The 20,466-nt window shown below is 43.2% G+C and overlaps 1 protein-coding gene across 4 annotated transcripts in view; it reads left to right on the forward strand.

The window, feature by feature from the left end:
* The first annotated feature begins 495 nt into the window (after nt 1-495).
* The window catches only part of col8a2 (collagen, type VIII, alpha 2), a 58,144-nt gene continuing 38,173 nt past the window's right edge, over nt 496-20,466 (forward strand). For all 4 annotated transcript variants that reach the window (XM_035431184.1, XM_035431181.1, XM_035431182.1 and 1 more), the window contains exon 1: nt 496-1,017. The gene's annotated coding sequence lies outside the window, so the exon portion shown is untranslated. The remainder of the gene's footprint in view (nt 1,018-20,466) is intronic.

Below are 20,466 nucleotides of genomic sequence, written 5' to 3' on the forward strand. Positions count from 1 at the left end.
TTAGTACAAAGAGATGTGCCATTGTGTGTGTGTGTGTGTGTGTGTGTGTATGCATGTGCACTGAACATATTATTGAAAATGCCAGATGAGGAATTCTCAGGAAAAGTTAAATCTGCAAGATATTAGCCAACAGTCTTCATGTTTTTCAGGCTCCAGGTTTCTAGGAAAGATTTGTGTGTGTCGTTGTTGTTGTTGTTGTTGTTGTTGTAGGGTGTTGGGAGGTGGGGGCAATCGGGGGTGCAAACAAGAGAAACTTTTAGTAGCCTCCCTTGCTCCCCACCCCAAGCTCCACGCCCCCTCCTACCTAATTCACCATTCCTGGATACACTCGGCTTTTGTATTAAGGGAACCTAAGAAACAATCCTGTCTTGGAACTCATTCAAAAAAGGAGAGCAAGTGAGAGAGGGAGTGGGTGAAAGTGGGGGGGATTAGACCTCAGAGGTGTTTGGCCCCCTGTAAAACCCCCTGTAAAAGAGCCTCTCTCCCACTGGATACCACACATTTGCAGCTCAGCCAAGCTCAGCACCCTGTCTCTCAGACTTTCTCTCTCTCCCTCTCTCTCCCTCTTGCTCTCTGTTTCCCTCTCCCTCTCTCTCCCTCCTACTTTCTGCCTGTGAGTGAGAGAGCTGAGGGATTCAGAAGGTGCGTCTCAAATCTACTTGTAGTCCGCTTGAAGACAGCACTAAAGAACTTATCCCTGCTCAGCAAGGAAAAAAAGAAAAAGCACATGGACTACATTTTAATCCGAGACAAACACAAACAAGCAATGAGCCTTAGTCAGCCCTGAAAAAGAATTAGAACTTTACTTTTCCTTATATAGATATTGTTTTATTTCTTCTAAATTACAAGGCATTTTTCCTTCTTCTCTGACTGTTTAATTTCTGGAGACATGAAAATTTGAAGGGGAGGAAACAGCGTGGAAGAAACCTGCCTGACAATAATATATATTTCTCCATATATATATATATATATATCTATATATATATTATTACATTCATCCTCATTCTGCAGGAGAAGGTAAGAAGTCTGTCAGACTCCTTTTCATTCCTCGCAATGTTCTTTTATTCGTATTCATGCCATTTATATTTTTCCTAATATCACATGTTGCTCTAAGCCAGCAAATACAAGCCAAAGGCAACAGAGACGGGGAAGGAAAAAACAGACGCATTTATATCTCGGTCATGAGACCTGCATAATTCTTGCTGGCATGGTCATTCTAGGTAGGGAATAATTCTTTGGAGATTAAAAACAAAATGCAGCCATTTTGCAGCACTGTTTCTGTCAATCTTTTGTTTTATTTCTTTGAACCGACTGTGGTTCTGTTTCTCGGTCCGTTTGCATCTCGGAGTCTGGTTTGGGGCTTAGCCCCTCGGCTTGTCTCTCCAAGTGGATTCTCTGTCAGCAGAAAGATGGTATTGATTATGCGGCGACGGGTTTGATGCTGCTTTCTGTGCTGGATTCATCGTTTGTTTTATTTTTACGTATAAAGTTCAATTTTAGCAGGTTCTCCGTCTTGCAATGTGGCAAAGTTCAGCTTATTCAGGGGCCAACCGAGGTTTGCTTTTAGCTTACGGATCAGGTACAGAGGAGGAAGACACAGAGCTCTTTTGGAGGATAAGGACAAGTGAATTCCTCAGGATAGTTACATAACTCCAGCTACCCATTAGGCAAGTGGGGGATCGCATCTCTAGATCTTTCGGCTGCAGCCAAAACTCTCCTGTCTCTCTCCCCTGAGAGAGCTGTGTTTTAAGCATCCAGCAGGTGCAATCGTCTCTCTATCGTTTGCGAAAAACACATGGTTACTCTTAAGATATCACATCAGGACCTTTTGTCCTCAAGTGCGCTGTCTTCAGAACACAGGGACAATAATACTGCCCCCTTTGCCTGTCCCCTCACCCATTCCTGCAGTTTCAGTTTTTTTTCTGTTTTTCTGTCTGTGCACAGTCGGGCACATCCATGTATTTATGGCTTTGTCACGAAATGTCATTTCAGAATGTAGCAAGGAGCTAAGAAGCAATAAGTCTCCATGTCAGTGGCGCCTCACACGTGGAGTCACATTTGTTTACTGGGAAAAGGGGAAACATCTGACTGACTGGAAGGACACCGAGAACTTGTTCACTTTGGCCCCCTTTCCCCCCTTCTACAGGCTAGTCATCTACATCCCGTCTCCACAACTGGAGTAACCTACACCCCCCCACGCACACGAGTGCACATACACACACACAAGCCCCACTCCCACCCAAAGCTAGGCAATGTTGTTGTTCCCTGCATTTTCATATTCCAAGTGGTAAACTAGCAATTTTCACCTCATATTGTGTTCCTGAAAGGCAGGATAGGCTTTGCATCGGACAGAGATTTTTTGTGTGGATAACAGCATTCTTGAATACGAGGGTCGCGGAGCAGAATTCAATAATACATTTTTTCTTGTCTGGCCTGAGCGGCAGCCCTCGGCTTCCACAGTCATGAAACAGAGCTCGCCAGGGAAAGAGTAGACTTTCAAAAACATTTGGCACCTGGACACAATTGCTTTGCGGGTAGGGTTTGCGCAAGAATGATCTTGTGTATGGATTTTCACTATGACCTCATTATGCAAGTACCTGAAAATGATTCCGATAATCTAAGATACGCACACACACAGAGGCCAGGGGGAAAACGGTGAGCGCCAAAGAGAGTCAACTCCTCACACGTCTGGGAGGGACACACACAATGTTTGGAAGGGGTCCAGGACACGGGGCGGGATTCTCATGTCGCCACTTAGCTACTTGCCTTAATATCAGCGGAGGGAAAACTGCTGCTGGGAATGTCTGAGACGTCTCTCTCTCTCTCTCTCTCTCTCTCTCTCTCTCTCACTCTCTCTCACTCTCTCTCTCCCTCAGCCTCTGTCTCTCTTTGCCTCTCCCTCTGCCGCCCTTTCTCTCCCTCGCTCCCACAGCCCCCCCTCTCTCTCTCTCTCTCTCTTTCTCTCAGCCTCTCTCGCTCTCGCTCACAACTCATATATCTACTAATTTAGGGAGTCCTGTCACCCAGTTATACCCTCTCAAACACACACACTCACACACACTTGCACGCACTCGCCAACCGTTCAAGCTGCGCACAGAGCCTGCTTCTCTGGCGAGGGGAGATGATAATTGCAAGACCATGCCGTAACCGTCGTTGCTCGCCTCTTCAATGTGTCGTTACCGCGCAGCCTGTTTTTATGGCGCTGGTTGGCCCAGTCCTGCGCTTCACTTTTTATTGTGTTCTGCTCTGGGCTCCCGGCCGCCGGGGCGACGCTGTTCCCATCCCGACGCAGATCACAGCCCACGTGTGCGCACTCTGGTCATGCCTACTGAGAAACCCCAGAACACCGTGGCTGTTGATTTTGGGAGTGGATTTTCTACCACAGAATCTGGGTTAAAAGCCATAAAGTGCTAGAAAACAGGATTTTTTTTTCTTTTGCCAAGGAGAGAAACCAAGTTTTTGGGCCTGAAGCATGTTGACGTTTGGTCAGACGTGCACACTTGTTAGTGTATCTATTTACTTCAGAGAAGCTGAAATACTGATGTAATGATATCAGACCAGGTCTGTTTACAATAATTCCCTTCTAAAAATTCTAAGACAAAATCTATGATGCTCAATCAGTCAGAGGTCGGACATTTAGAGGTATATCCTCTTTCATACATTTTAGGAGATAACTGGTGACTTTTCCTGTTGATGAAGGACCCTGCCATCTTCCTCTATGATATCTTCAGTGGTTACAAATCCTGTTGCCATGGGCAACACTCATGTAATCCACAGAAAAATACCATGCACCTAAAACCTTCACTGTAATCTGAAAGAATATTATCACACCAAGCAATGTATCAGTCTCTTTCCCATAACTCAATTGTTGCCACAGGTGTACCTGAAAATATGTTCCATTTGTTTGTCTGGCATAGGAGTTTACTTGCTGGGGATAACAGGTCTTAGACAGATGTAGCTTTTTATGGAAATTGCACAATCATTGCACACCTGTCAAACCCCAAGAATGTTTTCACAGGTATTTCTGTCTAAATAAGACATTGCTGTAGTTAAGGTTGTAGGGAACATGCAGCCCTTACATCATGACAGTGGGACTGGACTCCACTGGACTGCTCAGGCATCACCACTTCAGTCCACCAGGGGTCAGAGTTTCAAATGTTGTTAGGTAGCTTAGTTGTCTTTTAAGGCCACACAACAGGCATTGAGTTGCAAGCAGGGTTTAAGGTTGAATTGTGGTGATGCATATTGTCAAGTTCAGTTTCACCCCCCACAAATGCTTATTTACTTAATTTCCTCATTTACTTAATGATTTTTACAAATCATTCTTATCATTTCTGAGGGCAGTTTTCCTCTCATAAAAATGATAGTGAGCCTATACATCCGCGTGTGTGTGTGTGTGTGTGTGTGGGAAAGTGTGTGTGTGTGTGTGTGTGTGCATTTGTATGTGAATTATTACACTGGTGTGTGTGCCTGTGTCAAGGTGTGTGCACGTGTGTGGGGTGTTTGGCTGTGTTTTCCCTCATAATCTTTTTCAAATAGTGCCTGTACTCGCTAACTGTGGTTCTGTTGTTCCTCCGCCTTTTGGTAGCCTACATAATTCTTACATTTGGTGTGTGGCTGAAACAGGAAATGAACAAGAATGCCACTCATTCCCAAGGAAAAGCAAACGCCCCAACTGGCTTACCTTCCAGGAACAGACGCCCTGATCCATAACGCTTTGTTCCTGTTTTTTTTTTTTCATGCAGAGGAAAAATAAATCCAGGAACTTGGTGCTATGAGGCAAAAACATTCAGCGCTGTTGTGCCTGGCCGTCCATCTTGGCTCACACCCACTTTCTGTACCGGCTCTAGCAGCCTTTGGAAAAATAATGCCACAAAATACTTTAGTTGTGTCTATCGGAAACAGCGCATTGGCCCGTGCCGTCATCGCAATCAGCACGCTGCGTTGTTGATGTTGCCGATTAGAATGCGTGTGCCGCACAAAGTTCAGAGAGGGAACATGTTGCCAGGTCTGAATGGCAGCCTGCCCTGCCACATTGCAGTCTGGGATGTGCACATTTCTCCACATGGTGACGAGTCCGTGACCAAGAGCTTAGCCCTGTTGAGAAACACGAATGGTGGCTGTGTGAAGGGGTGTGGGTTTGTGGGCATGTGTGTGTGGGAGGAGGGGGGAGGGGTTAAGTGTTTGCATGGGTTTGTGTTTGCCTTTTGAATTGGTAGATGTTTGTGTTTGTGTGGCTTTGTTAAGAAGCTCCAGTATTTTGGGTGGTAGAAGGAACCAAGCCAATCTAAAATTACGCCACAAACTGACTTCTGTTCTTTTACTGGTCTTAGCAGAGGGGAGGGAAAGAGGAGGGACAGTGAGTATGGTGTCTAAACTAATTGATTGAGCATCTGTCTGGCTGGGCAAATGACCACCTCCATGTTGTTGTTCATCATTACGTCACTAGAGGCACAAGAGGGCAGACATTTTATTTTCACAACCAATGGGAGCTGTGCCTGCTCACAGCCATTTTCCCATACCAGCCCCTATATAGTAGCATGTCTGCAGACTGCGGCCAGGCACCTGTGGGAGGAGACAGAAGGGTTTAGGCGGCCAGCACCCGGATGCTCTACAGAGAGATGAAAGGCAGGTGGGTGTGCCTGGCAGAGTGGGCAGGTGTGCTGGACTCCGCTCAGCTGCTTACCACGACCAATGAGGACCAGGTGTTCTTCTGAACGCACACGTGCACACGCACATGCGCGGACCTTTGACCAGGCACACGCACGGACACGTGCGTGCCAGGGTCTGGCCCAGAAACGTTGAGTAAAAATAGCCTTTGAATCCGCAAAGTCACATGGCCCCCGTCAGGGCCGATATCAGGAACATCAAGAGCCGCTTTCTCTCTCTCCAAACACATGTGACCCGGTCGTCTGTGTCTCGTTACGCCGCCGCACACATCTGCCCGTCTCCTCCTTTTTTCTCGCTCTCTCCCCACTCTCTTTCTCATTTTTTTCTTTTTTTTTCAATTTTCCTCCTTCGGCATCTGCAATCTCATTTCGCACATTCTATTCTTTACGCTTCCCATCTCCATGCTCCCTTTCTCTTTCTCTTTCTCCCTCTCTTTCTTCACAGGCATGATTGGATGCCGAAATGTTTTTCAGTTTTTTGGCAGCAGAGACTGAGGGAGGGAGAAACAGAGAGAGAGAGGAAGAGAGAGAGAGTTGGGGGGAGAGAAGGAGAGAGAGAGAGAGAGAATGGGGAACTTGGCAGCCGACCCTTATTATTTTTCCTTTCGCTCACCATCGAACCTGTCAGCAGCCACTCTATCATCTCCGGAGCTTTTAAACGCCTTGGCCACTGTAATCAAAGCACCTTATCAGCTGTGCACTTCCTGGAGATGGGGAGGGGGGCAGGTGGGGCAGGTGGTGTGCTGGCTCTCGTGTGTCACAGCCTGCAGGTGGCAATGTAGAGGACCTGGTTGGATGAGACTGACTGAAACGCAACCTGTTACACCTCCATATTATTTTCTGGTACCAAATCTCACTTGTGTGTTGTCTCACTGAAATTGCAGTTGGAAACCCACTGGAACAGCTGAAGCTTTCGTGTGAATGGTTAGGTATACCAGGTAAACAGTCACAGCCTTACTTATTTACAACTGCCTCCTTCTCGCTGTTGCAGACATAAACAGGAATATGTACCATGTCTATGTTCAGTTCTATGCACCTGGATGCACAATCTTCCCTTTTAACACAAACAGGGAAGCGTGCTCAGAAACCACAGTCTCTTATGAATGAACATAAGCACTTGCAGACTCAGAAACACACAAATACAAATACAATAACATGTACATGCGCATACACTGAATACTTATGTTTTTATTGGACATCCAAAAGCAATGAACACTTCACAAACCACATCTGACTCAAACCATATGCAAATAAAGTTTTACTCTGAGAGTACAACAACCCAGACTGAGTCTTGAGTAAGTAAATGTTCTGAAAATGCAAGGAAAATATCACAGTTGAACTATCATACTCAGATTCAAACTCAAAAAATGTTTTTCCCTGAACATAGATGTTCTAGAATTTGTCCAGTTTCTTTTGTGTCCTTCAAATATTATCTGTGTCACAAGGAACAATGCAGGACTGGTCATACTGTTATGTAGTTATTAAAAATTGACTTGTGGATTGTTCTTCAGGGTAATTTTATCAGGAATGTTAGCAGTGTCCAATGAATCTGTCATTTCAAAAGGTTATTAACACAAGTCCTTCATGATTTTTTATTTCACATAAACACAAGTTTGATGATCTTTTTTCTTATAAAAGATCTCACAGCCAATGGGAATCTAAGTGGAATGTTCCCCAGTGTTCTTGAAACATTCCATATTAGCTGGGTAAACACTCCATGTGTCCAACCAAAGCCATTCTACTGGGTTTTAGGCCAATGCTGGCCTTTTAACTGGCTCAACACAATTGCTCCATATTGTGAAGACCTAAAGAGGAGTTGAAAATAGCAAACCAAGGAGTGGGAAGTATGTCAGCAAGTGCTGGCCTTTACGATTAAGTGGAGGTTCATTTGGCTTGAGTAGAGTATGAATACAAACCTGATCCCAAAAGAAATGAAGCTGTCTTGGGAATAGGAAAAAGGCCAGTGTAATGGCCAAAGGAGATGCACATACACAGTGCACAATGTAATTGCATGGGACGTTGAGGATTCTTCAGGAGAAAGGGAGCATCCAAAGCTTTAATCTGGGATGTGATAGAGCGTATCTGCTGGTATGGATTTTACAGGATTAGGGAAAATCTTTGTGTGCTCAATTTTTGGGATGGGGGGAAGGGGTGTTGTTGTTGGAGAGAACAAGAGAACAATGCAGCACAATGGCGACATGTTATAATGAAACCTTAAAAGCAGATGGAGACACTTAGTGTTCCTTTTGCTCTACCTGTACAACAGAAAGTCAAACAAAAGACCCCATTTAATGGGGGGGTGGGGATGTTTTGGGGTCTGTGATTTGCCGATTGCCTCTGCCTCCCTTCTCTACCTCTGGAAGTGAATTCAAGCTTAAGATCCAATACTGGATCAAAACCTTGAACACTGCCAGGTCCTGCTGGGGTCAAGTCTATTTCATGCAGTATTTCCTCCCAACAACAGAAATTTTAAAGGCGCTCTAGTACAAAGTGAGCTGCCTGTAGAACATTGTACACAGGTCACAGGGGATGATTGGAAACATAAAATATTTATTGATTTATTTCATTTTCTGAATGTCCCTCATATTGCTCGTGCACAGCAGTGTGTATACACTCTAACAGGCAAGAGGGAAAATGAAAAAAGAGCATCTCCTGCACCAGAGGGGCACTCAAATGCCCATGGGGGCACCCTAGTAGCACAACAGACCATCACTTTTTTCATTTGAAGGGGCATCATAATGGGACACTTGCATGCTTAATTTTTGCCCTATAAGGTGCCCTAGAGGTACCACTTTGGTCCCTCTAGGGTAAAGAAAACACATTTTGTTTTTGCCCCAAGTTCCTTGTGAAGCATAGCAATGTCCTAGGATTATAATAACTAGCCTATGCCATGCAAGTGCTTGGCGATGTGGAACAGGTTTTCCTGATTGAAATTCCCTGTAGTTTGTGCTTTGCTTTTGAATGTGGGGTGCTAGCATTTGGATTCGACTTCCACAACAGACATACAGATCATTTTAGTTTCAATTCGTGAATAAGCCGATGGCATTCACTGTACACCCTTCTGTTTCCAAAATTTGTTGGATACAGTAATGTTTTCTTACTCTGATTTTGCAAAAACTTTTGGTAATTTTTTTTTGACAATTGCGAATTTGTCTTCCTTGGAACTCTCTGTGATCTGTGCCTGGGGAAAAGGGTGCAGTTAAAAAGATTTGTTTGTGTTTTTTGGATCACGGCCCCCCTTTCACGCAAAATCAGATGCATTTTTCGTTATCCAATGTATTGTAAAAATGCATCCGATTCGGTGTGCAAAGGCCTTTAAGCCTCATGTTTTCCCTCCCCTCCCTCCAGACGTATCCTGAATTGATTTTTCCAACTCCCCTCTTGTCCCGTGAGTCAGCTTTGTTTTGTCTGAAGTGTTTTGTAATGTTTTCAATAGAAGAGATGACCCAGTGCACAGGGTTAAGTCTCAGAAGGAGGTTTAATCCCATCTGCTGCAGGGAAAAGGGGTTCACAAGGAGATGCAGTGTATGGAAGTGGTTTCAAGGCTTTCCACCTGTGCTTCCTGTTTCTGGTGCAGCCTGAAATATGAATGACCCGAATCCGAATATTCTTTTTATTAAAGGCCTGTTATCCCTCCCAAATCTGGAACATAGAGTGCAGTAAACAGAGCTGTTCTGAGTTTTAGTCAATGCAGTTATCCAGCTAAGTCTGCTTTAATTTCCAGTAATTCAGCTTTGTGATACAGTCCCCAGGACATGGGTCAAGGCTTGGAACTGTGCAATGGTCTGTTTATAGGTTTGGTTTGGATAGTGTCCATCCCTTTATGTGTTTGTGTGTGTGTGTGTGTGTGTGTGTTTGCTTGTATGAATTTCCTATAATAATAATAATAATAATTATTATTATTATTATTATTATTATTTTCACATGAAACTAACATGTTATATTGTTCTCAGAAAAGAAGAATATTTAAAAAATAAATAAATTCACAGATTGCAGTTTAATTATCTGGACAAATCCTCTAGCCCAATGTGAACCTTTCTATTCACTTTGAGCATCATGTACATCACTTGTATGCTATAATATGTAACAAACATGTTACAGTAGTGTAATAAGCCACAATGTGAAGTTTCTCATTACAGATATTAGTTGGGCTCAGCCTGTTGTTAAATGTGCCACAGTTGCCACCAGAAGCACCGAGCATCCTATAATCCAGAAAAGCAAATAAATACACTTGATTGACTGGTGGTGAAATTTCACCCAGAATACATGAGAATTGGGCAGAATTGGGTTTGGTCTTTGAGCTTTATATCTTAGTAGCTTTTAAATATTTATAACAGGTTTTTTTTATACGGATAAAATCAATCCATAATTACCCATTTGCAACATTCTGGAAATAATTATTGATGTTAGTTTAGTTTTTTGTATTTTAGATCTTCTCGGTAGATGCTGGTACATTCCGAGGCTTTAATCACCTGCACACAAATAAACTGGGCCTTTGTGAAATAAAACCATTATGGTTTGTTGTGACTCCTGAGCTCACATTAATACAAAACAATCAACTTTTGAATAAATTAAAGCATATGTACTTCAACGGATGAAAAGACCCTGAGAACGAAAAGGAGAAAATCCACTGCGTCGACCTATACCTGAACCATAATCTGGTTCGGGGTTCTGTATGTTTGCCTGTGTATTGAGCAATGCGTGCTTCGCAACATTTGGTTGATGGGCATAATGCACAAAATGAGGGCCCTGGGGCCATTTTTACTAATTGTGTCCATTTCCTGTAATCAGGCAGAACAAAGAGATTGATGGTCTTTCCATCTCCGTGTTTTGCTTTTACAGCTCCTTCCCAGCCAAAATAGGTGTAAGTGCGACAGAAAGGCATGTGAGGGTCTAACAGTTTCCCAATTCTGGGTTAAAAATGTGGGCGGCTCCGTCCATCAGTGATCCACATAATGTATGTGGTGTGAAAGGGGAGACAGAGACAGGGGGCCCCGCTTTCGTCTGGTTTTTCACGGCGTTTGTGCAAGTTAGGGTTGCAAAAGCACTGTGGTGACATGCCCTTCTTCAGACCAGTGAAGTCAAAATGCATATGGCAGAATGACACACCCAATGCTTTTCCTGTCACATGATTCCTACACGTTAAAATACTGGCACAGATCCACGGTGCCCTTTTCCATGACAGCTGACAGTAACAACTACATTTTATGTAATGATATGGAAAGAGTAGCAAAATGGCTTTCCCAGACATTAGTGCACACACAAAAATGTATTTATTTATTTATTTTGCAATCTTGGGTATAATCCCCACTTCATAAGTTTAATATCTAATTCTCTAATTTGCACGAAGCTACTGCATTCATATATGCTACAATCTTTTAGCTCATAGATTCTGAATGATTCAACCTCCAATACTTCAGTACCTTTTCTTCACCTCAACCACATGCCCTACAGAATTAAGGATAAAGCTCTCTACACGTATGTTTACAAAACCCCTAGCACATTTAGTTTGAACATGGTTCGTAACAATTGTTACATATCATGCACACCAGAAAAATGTTTATTTGAAAGTTTTGACTGTTCAATGAACCGGTTGAAATAACAGGAAATTGGAAAGCTCTGTATATCCAATCAGCTATAATCCCGAATAGGCAAAAGGAGGTAATTAATTAGATTTCCCTTCATTCTGATTGGCTGAAAAACTGTCAGGAGCCCTACAAAAGAGGAAAGATGCCAAGGACAACAAGCATTAATTAGTATGAGTTTCAAGTCCATTACCAAAGTCTTTCATGTGGTTTACAGATGTAACATACTTCCCTCCTTTCCCTTTCTGTCCTTTGAAACAACTAATAATTATATTGTTTTGTTTTCTGTGGCCTTAATGCAAACCAGAGTGTTGAGGTAGAGTGATTTTCAACATGCCAATTTTTTAACAGAGTGTTTAATGCATAACCAAGGAGGCTGAGACTTCCTTCCAACGAGAGAGAGAGAGATACTTTTCTTTTTGCCTATGTGGTGGTAATTGTCAACATATTCTTCTGTGAGCACCACTGCTGCTGCACTAATTTGGGCCAGCATGTGGTTGCTTTGATTCAGCCAAGGTTTGAAATGGTGTCAGAAAGATCCGTTCCGAGTTGTCCTTGTTAGCTTGTTTGAGGAGCTTGCAATTTTATTGAGGAACCGCCTTTTTACATCCCTTGTTTCCTGTAATTAATTTCTTCTGTTTGAAACATTCCTTGTGCTTCTCATATGCTATGGTTGAGGCACAGTTGCAGTCTGTTCTTGAATGAGGTAATCTTCCTCCTGGTCCATCTTTTATTACTGCCATCCAGTATCTGGAATGTGTATGAGCTGGGTAGCCGGTGCTGTCATTTGCGTGTGTTTTCGGAAACCCCGCTATCACATGTTGGAAAGCTCCCAGACTTCCACAAAAACTAGACACTTAGACACTTAGACACTTTAATGGGGCAAAATTCAAACAATCCTCGTATCTTAAACTCTTGTAAAAAAAAAAAAAAAAAAAAGAAAAAAAAAAGAAGGCATTGCGTGCCAGGTAATCACAGAATGCTGTTTTCGTGCCATGCCTTTTTTTTTGCTTTGGAAGGAATGGGGGGACAGTGGGAGGGGGAAATTGCATTCCCGAAACAGAATATGTGAGAGGTAAATGCCGGTGCTTTGATCACATTCCAGCTGCAGATCCAAACAACAACAGCATGATCTGGTCCTTCAACCGAAATTGTGTGCGTCTACCCAGTCATCGCTGTCTACTGAGGCCTTCTCCTGAGCTCTTAACCATATGGACTATAGTATGCAAAAGTTATCTGAGGATAAGTATTAAGCCTAAGATACTGATAGGAAGGAGGGGCTAAACAATAAGTTGTTTTAAAAGAGCAAAGTAAAGCATGCAGTGTTACAAGCTAAAAATCAATAATTTTCCTTGTTAATTTGATGCAATCTGTCCCAAAGACTTCTCTCCCCTCAGAATTTCTCTTTTTCAGTTTTTCCCTTTGATGGAAAAATGTAGACATTCAAATAGAGATCTAATCAGTTCAGCCTTATCTTTCGCCCCAGCAACTTTCTTTGGGAGGCTGAACTGGGACAGCTCCTTGCCTCAGCCCAGATTTACTACACCCTCTGTGGTACTACATTGGCCACAATGGGTCTTGTGTAGCAGTGTCCACCTTGCTTTGGGCATGGTGTTTGATCCTGGGCTGGCTGAATTTGATCCCACCAATATATTATTTTAATATTGTTAAATTGATGACAAATCCAAACTGAGTGTGCCTGAGGTTCAAAGTGACCTGTAACATGATTCCCTACTGCTCCCTACAGGAGCACAAAGGTGTGATTGTTCCCCCCTCCTGTTCCCTAACTGAAACACTGCCTCTTTCAACCTAGTGGCCTACTTGCCACCCACCCACCTCCCCCTCTCTCCCTTCTCCTGCACCTCTAATTCCCCCCAACCATCTCACATTTTTTCTATTGTTTTATAACTTGAAAAGTTAAATTAATTTGGTGAATTTAGAGGATTCAAAGACTTACAGATTCTCCCAAGTCAATACTCACCCTCTGAACCTTTCAGCGGTATCTGTCAGAATGCACTAAGGCCCTCTTCCCTGGAGGGGGGATTGTATAATCATTACACCAGGTGTTGTGCAAGTTGTGTCTGAGTGTTGGCCTGCCGTTGTTCCCCTGCTCCCTCCTGGTGCTTCCAGGGGCGTGTGTGGCCATTTTCTTGTCAGGGAGAGAAAGTGATGACTGTTTAATTGTGGTTTGAAGTTCATACCTGCTGCTCGGCACAGCATGGTGGTCCTCAGGTTCGGCCTTTTGGAGGGCAGCATGTAAAGCAGAAGTAACATCGTTATATCAGAAGGACAGAATACATTATCCATTGAAAAAGGTCCTGTATGCCAGTAAATCTGAAAGGACTTTGATGTGAGGAATAGGAATTTTGCATTTGCTGCCATATAGATCGTAATTCTCACTCTTCAAAATCAGAATGACAGTGTAGAAGAGGTCTGTCTTCGATTATAATTGGTGGAGCATCCTCTGTTGAGGGTCATATAGAAATTACCACATGCTGACCACATGTGTTGCTGTTAATCAGCCTGCATTCCAATGTGACTCAGTACATATCAACTCCATAGGATTCAATACTGTGCAGACAGTGCCAAGCGTATTGGCATCCATCCTCCCACGGCCAGTTAACTCACATAAAATGGCAGCATATACCAGATGAACAGAAATAAGCAGCTGAAATGCATTTGGGCTAAATTGCATTACAAGCACTGCTGTTCCCAGAACCTCTGTGTAATGGTCACCTGACACCAAAGATGGAAAAAAAGAAAACTCTGACAGGTATTTATGAAATCCAGATGTTATTAGAGTCAATCTGTGCAGATTTCTGAAGTTGGTAGCAATCAGGTTTGTGACTTGTGGATGTCCACTGATCACCACAGTGGAGGTCAAGACGACGCATTGCAGGGAACAACAATGTAAATCTGAGAGTGCTTTGAGAATAAATAATAAAGGAATAAATAAATAAGTATGGGAAATGTGGCACCTGTTGGGTGCCAGATAACATAAAGAAGTTGCCATACTTTCTGAGAAGCTGTCACATTATTTTTTCCACGTATTAAAAATGTGTTTGCCAGAAGAAACAGGGAAGCATTTTGTTTTCAGCTGGGGGATATACTGTATGTCAGGAGCTGGAACTGAGGCCAGCGATGCTTACAGCCTGTAAGGACACAGCGTCCCCACAGGCGGGTGCAAAAGCATGTGTTGAGACACGCTTAGGGAAGAGATGCACTGGCAGTTTCACGATATGCACATAATTGCTGTGTGTGATATAGAGGTGGCAAAAGGCTACAGGTTTGAATTATAGCTGAAGCACTGGGTTCAGTAAATTATTGTGCTGTAGAAAAGGATAATGGGGTGCATTAAACACACACACATAAACACACACACACACACACACACACATACACAAACGCACATGCAGACATGCTGAGGTTGCTGAAAATGAGTGGCTTGATTGAACTGACCTCAGTCCAGACACTGTGCAGATTGCAGATTTCTGTCACAGGACCTGCAGGCGAAAGCCAGGTGGCCCCTCTCTCACAGGGCTATTGTGGGAAATAAAGTCACAACCCATTAGTTGAAAACTGACAGACGTCATCCGTGCTGCCAGTGACCTCAGATACACTGCTGTTCACTCTGTCCAGCCCCCGCCCCTCCAGAGCTGTCTCGGAATGTTTCTGTAATTGCTTTCAGTCTGTTTGTCTACCGAAAAGCAGCAGTGTGTCACAATACACCATTTTGTTCTCCGTCAAATCTGAGAAGCAATTGTTAACGGTGATGGTAATGCATCTATTTTCTTGCCGGTTAGATCCGTCTCCTCATTCATGGAGTGATTTGTCAGTTGAGATCCAATCACCACCATGCTCATGAGGTCTGTGCACATTCTGATCTATAATAGCAACTTCAGCAAGCAACATCCATTCCTTATGATTGGAACAGTTACTCTTAAGTGACTGAAAAGGAAACTGTAAATGGTGCTGTTGTATGCCCTTTAAAAGGATAACAAGTAAAATAACTTCTGAATAAACTGAGTAAAATACGAGGGAGACACAGTGGGAGGCTAACAAGGACATTGGCAACCTACATGGAAATGTGTGTGCAGCACACAAGCACGCATAGTCATACACGCACACACACACACATCATGCACATGCACACACACGCAGTCATTCAGACAGCAGTTTAAAGGCCGTTTATGTAATTCCAATAAAAACCACAGTCTCCCTATTACAGAGATTGAGACAGCGAAATAAATAAGTTGGGGGAGTTTGGAGGGGGCGTGTAAAGAGAGAGCTCTTTGGAAAGCAGGGGGAAAGTAAAAGTCAGACATTGTTTGTTTTCTTGTCTCTCCTTTGTATCTCACTCCCTCGTTTTTCTTGGGGTTCTGAGCAGCGTTGTCTCGGTCCAAGATTTAGTGTGTGTGGGAAGGGTGCTAAGAGTTCATGGTTCCTCTGTTCCTAACTATAATAATTTCAGTTAATATTCTCCCTGGGGACCATAAATATGTGTTGATATGTTCCTAATGGTCTGTGGACTTGTTTCTATGTTTTTGTTCCAGGGGCAGTAAGGGTGCATTCTGCAGAAAGGTCTACTAATGGAGTCCATAATCACTGGTGAACACTCATTATCTATCTGATTCATCTTAACCTGACAGCCACACTATCCACCCTGCCTGTCTGTTAAGCAGCATTATGTTACCAAGCCTCCTAGAGAGACATGAGTCTGGATAAAATTAGAAATTTGTCTGCAATGCAGAATCATTCCCTTCATAGCCAAGACTGTCCATCTGCAAGTTGAACAGTCTTGCCTGAGTTACTGAAACCAGAATTTTAGAATGCTGTAATACCATCATCATTAGCAATCCATGGAGATTAATTAATCAGCTGTACTGGTATACTTATCATTGCTTCACTAAACGGTTGTATCCACATATCCTAAGGGTTGCTAAGTCAGACTTAAGTTAGTTTATGTAGCTTATAGTTCCAGACAGGATGACTTTGAACCTGAAGGATTTACATTTCAGAGATCCATTGGGTTAGAGCTATAGACCTCCTGTCTGGACCACAGAGTTTATTGCCGTTCGGGATTACAGTCTCAGCAAGATGGATGGCCAAGATCTACCTCCTTGGCTTGGAGGCAGGAGAATAGGCGTGTGCATGCGCTGGGGGTGGGGCCAAGGGGGAGGGCATGTCCGCCGCTCCACTGAACCCACTCAGCCTTTTCTAAAGAGCGGCGAAGAATGGGGGCGGCCCTCCGATTCGCCCCTCAATGTTCCCTGGTGCCCGTCCAAATGTCTCCCCTTGTTCCACCATCTCCATCGTGGTCGCAGTCATTTTATTATAATTCCACGTCTCTGCCTTAAGTGAAGTTCCTCCAAGGGGGGCGCGGGTCTGCGTCCAGCTGGCACCTGGCGTGAGCGCTGGCACTTTCCTTCACCCACCCTCTGAAGCAGACAGAGGAAGCTATTGTCATCCGGATTCGGCGGGGGTTACAGCGTCCTGCTGCCACGTCGTCAGAAGGCGCACAGCGGATGCTGCGGCACCCGAGTGCCATAACATAACGACTAACCGGGCTAGCTAAGAGGCACGGCGTAGACCTAATTGTCAAGGCAGAAGTGGGTGTTGTTTAGCTGCAAATCCCATTAAAATAAAAGAAAGCCTTTCTTGAGTTAAAACAGTCGTTGCTTAACCAGTTTGGACAAGGAACTGTATACATTATATCAGCAATGTAAGTTGAATCCTGACTATGCCAGTAACTGGCTTGTAACCTTGCAGGGTGATGCAACTTGCTGTAAACTGGCCAGGGCATTTTGGTCTCATTGAGTCAAAATGATGCCTGCAGGTTGCTTGAATGAGCTGCATATGAAATGTACTCCTCTGTCAAAAACACTGTGGAGCTCAACTCCACAGTGAGTGAGTGAGAAGAGACAGAATGTGCTTCAGAAGAGCACATGCTCTACTCATAAGATTAAAGATGAGGCAGTAACCAGACAGGCATATCATGATCCATATTTTAAGGGTAAAAATTGATTAAAAATGCATGAGTGGCAACAGCACAAGGAGAAATATTTGGAAAGGGATACAATATGCGTCTTATGGAAGGGGATGGGAAAGTGCTCCATGAAAAATGCCGGTCTATGAATACTGGTTCCTTTACTTTCAAATCTAATTAAATGTGGTCTATTCCAAACCATAATGAATCCGAGTATTCCGCATAAAAAAGCAAGTGCTTTTACAGCAGTGGTGAATGATATGAGAAGCGGAAAGAAATGTATGGCCAAAACGAATGTGTACAAATGTCAGTTCCATTATAAGATTGTTTATTGATTGCCCCATTTCACTGCTAGATAATTATTATTTTGGTTCAGTGTCCTGTCAAGTGTCCTTCAGGTTTGAAGGGCTGGCAGTGCTTGTTTTACTTATGATGTGGTCTGAAAAGCCTCCAAGTGCCCGTTCAGTAGAAATCTGTTTGTTTCTGGGTACTGGCTGGGTTTTCTCAAGCTTGGGGCTGGGCAAGGTTTGGCTTGCATGTGGCGCTCCCTGCTTTTTGCTCTTTCTGAGTAACCATAGTTTTGTTGCTCCATTGGAGAACAACGGGTGCACTATTTGATGTGGCTTCGGTTCAAGTCCCATGCTCCCGTGCTTCGCTCATTGGAGGGGGCTGCGGAGAACTTGGTAACGCGGTCTAATCAACGAGTGTGCCAGGGTGTCAGTCAAGCTGCGGAAACCTGCGGCAGCACCGCTGGCACCACGCTATATTTGCATTGCGACCATGTTCCGCTTAATCTTTGCCGGCTCCTGCAGAAAGCCCGAAGGTAAAAGTAGGTCTTTTGTAATTATTCTTCCACCTTTTACAGAGCTGGCAGGGAGATACAGGCACTCGCTGGGCCAAAGGAAGGGAGGCAGCTCCGTTAGAGCAGGGTGGTACAGGAACAGTGCACTCTGAGATATTATTCCCAGGGGTGTCCAGTCTTCTGAGGGAAAGCCCATTGAGGGTGCAAGCTTTTTCATGGCGGCACTTAAACACCTGAATAAACTATTCAAAGTCTTGAATGATGATGACGACTGGTTAATTTGTTGAATGAGCTGTTTTAGCGCTTGGCTAGAATGAAAGCCTGATGCATCTCAGATAAGATTGGACAGCCCTGGTTCAAAATGTCAGGCTTCTGATATCAAGTGGTATCATAGTAACAGAGAATATGCAGTAAAAAATACAGTAGAAACTTTATGTGACATTTGATTTAAACACCTGTATAAATATTGCCATGTCCATTTAAGGGGTAGCAATGCTCATACCAAGAGGCTGGCGTATTGTTTGGCACTAGGCACAAATTTCCAATAAACACAAGATTTTAAAGAACAAGGTAATTGCTCTTTCAGAACTTATCCCTGGCCAGCACACCAAACACCCCCACACCCCACCCAACACGCCCCCACACCCCTGTCGTGCCACTTTTGTTGTTATTCTGTCCAGACGAGACAGATGTGAGGGAGATACGATCTCGTGTTCATTTGGGTTTTTCTTTTCTCCCCTCTAGAGAAAATATGGACTTTCTGAAGCTGTGCTCTCCAGACATACAGACAAGTTCACAACATTACTGGCTCTGTGTCATGTCTTTCCTGCACATAATATTTCAGAAGCCCATTGCTCTTCTCCAGACTCTTAAACTCAACCCAGAGGGATTATATTTTTTACATGTAAGATGATGCTAAAACAGGCTTAGGATAGTAGGATTTCTGCAGCAGTTTTCTTTATAAATCTACTGTTCTACATTTTGTTTTGAGGTCTGACAAAGTTTGACCAATTTATTTATTTCATCCACTCTTTTTTCAAGAGAATGGGTGCAAATTCCTAGTCTACAAGTCTACACTATCTTGTGATTAGACATGGTTTTTCCATTAACATTCAGTTCATTCTCTATGGCACCCTAACTTTTGGGATATGAATTTGAAATTGAATATTCTTTATTATATCATTGTGCATTGTTAAGGGAGTTTGTTTTATTTAAAACTAATCTCATGATATCATGTTAGCATCTAAAACAGACCACTGGCTTAACCTCGAATCTGGTCTAAATTTCAGAGCCTTTGTGTAGTGAAGTTTAATGCAACGCTCGTTGCGATGGTTTTTATTTATTGTCGGCATATTGTTGGCGTTTCCATGCAAGTCATACCAGGTCCCTTAGAAATGTAATTTTTGGTCATGTAATGAAGATGAAAAGCTTCCATGAAATCATTAAAGGTCCATTCAGTGAAATTGCCATTGCCCAGACATGGTCCACCCATTGCACCCTAATTACATTAAATGAAAATAATGATGATCGTAATCGTGCTGATGGTGATTGACCCACCAGACCGGCACAATTTTATGTGTGTTTCCTCTAGACAGAGTTGGCTGTTTCTCCCCACTCACAAGCTGACTTCATTTAGACATGTATGTGTATATATATATATATATATATATATATATATATATATATATATATAAACTGAGACCACAGTTGGAATTAGAGTTGAAACTTTCTCTTTCCAATCACTTATTTTACCTCCTTGCATCATTGCACCATTTGCTTCCTTAGCTCCACCAGTTGTAGGACGTGAGGAAAGGACACAAGGACGGAGGAATCGAGCAAATGTATATTAAGCGAATGAAACATACATGTTCAGTCAAGCCTAAATTTGTAGCCACATCAATTACAGACTTGGCAGATGAGGAGAGGTGGAGCAATACATGCGTTCCAAAAAAATACTTCTGCAAAGGATGCACTTGTGTTTCCTCCCTCAAGCATCCTTCGGGAGCCTCCTAGAACCTTGCACCAACCTCCTTCATGGAGAATTTAACGATGGGCTGGAATGTCCTTAAAGATGGCTGACCTCAAACAATTTCTGGGCCAGTCGAGGACCGAGGATCGAATAGATTGACTGAAGGGCGGATAAAGTAAGCAATTGGGAAGAGCTCTTAATCTCAGTTGCAGTTCGATTGATGATCCTTATATGAACCATGACAGCACACCCTCTGCAGGAAGTGATAGCATGGTGTGTAGCAACAAATGTTTCCAACTCTTATAGATGTTTGCTTGTATCATAAAGGTGAGGTGCTTCATATCAAATGACATTAACTACTCTTATTATTGTAATTTTTTTCCAGAGCTTCTCTAAATAAAAAGCTTGGTATTGGTTACCACTTACAGCTGCAACTTGCCAATATTAAAAGCCGC

This window comes from Anguilla anguilla, chromosome 8, assembly GCF_013347855.1.
Source record: "Anguilla anguilla isolate fAngAng1 chromosome 8, fAngAng1.pri, whole genome shotgun sequence".
Classification (NCBI taxonomy): domain Eukaryota; kingdom Metazoa; phylum Chordata; class Actinopteri; order Anguilliformes; family Anguillidae; genus Anguilla; species Anguilla anguilla.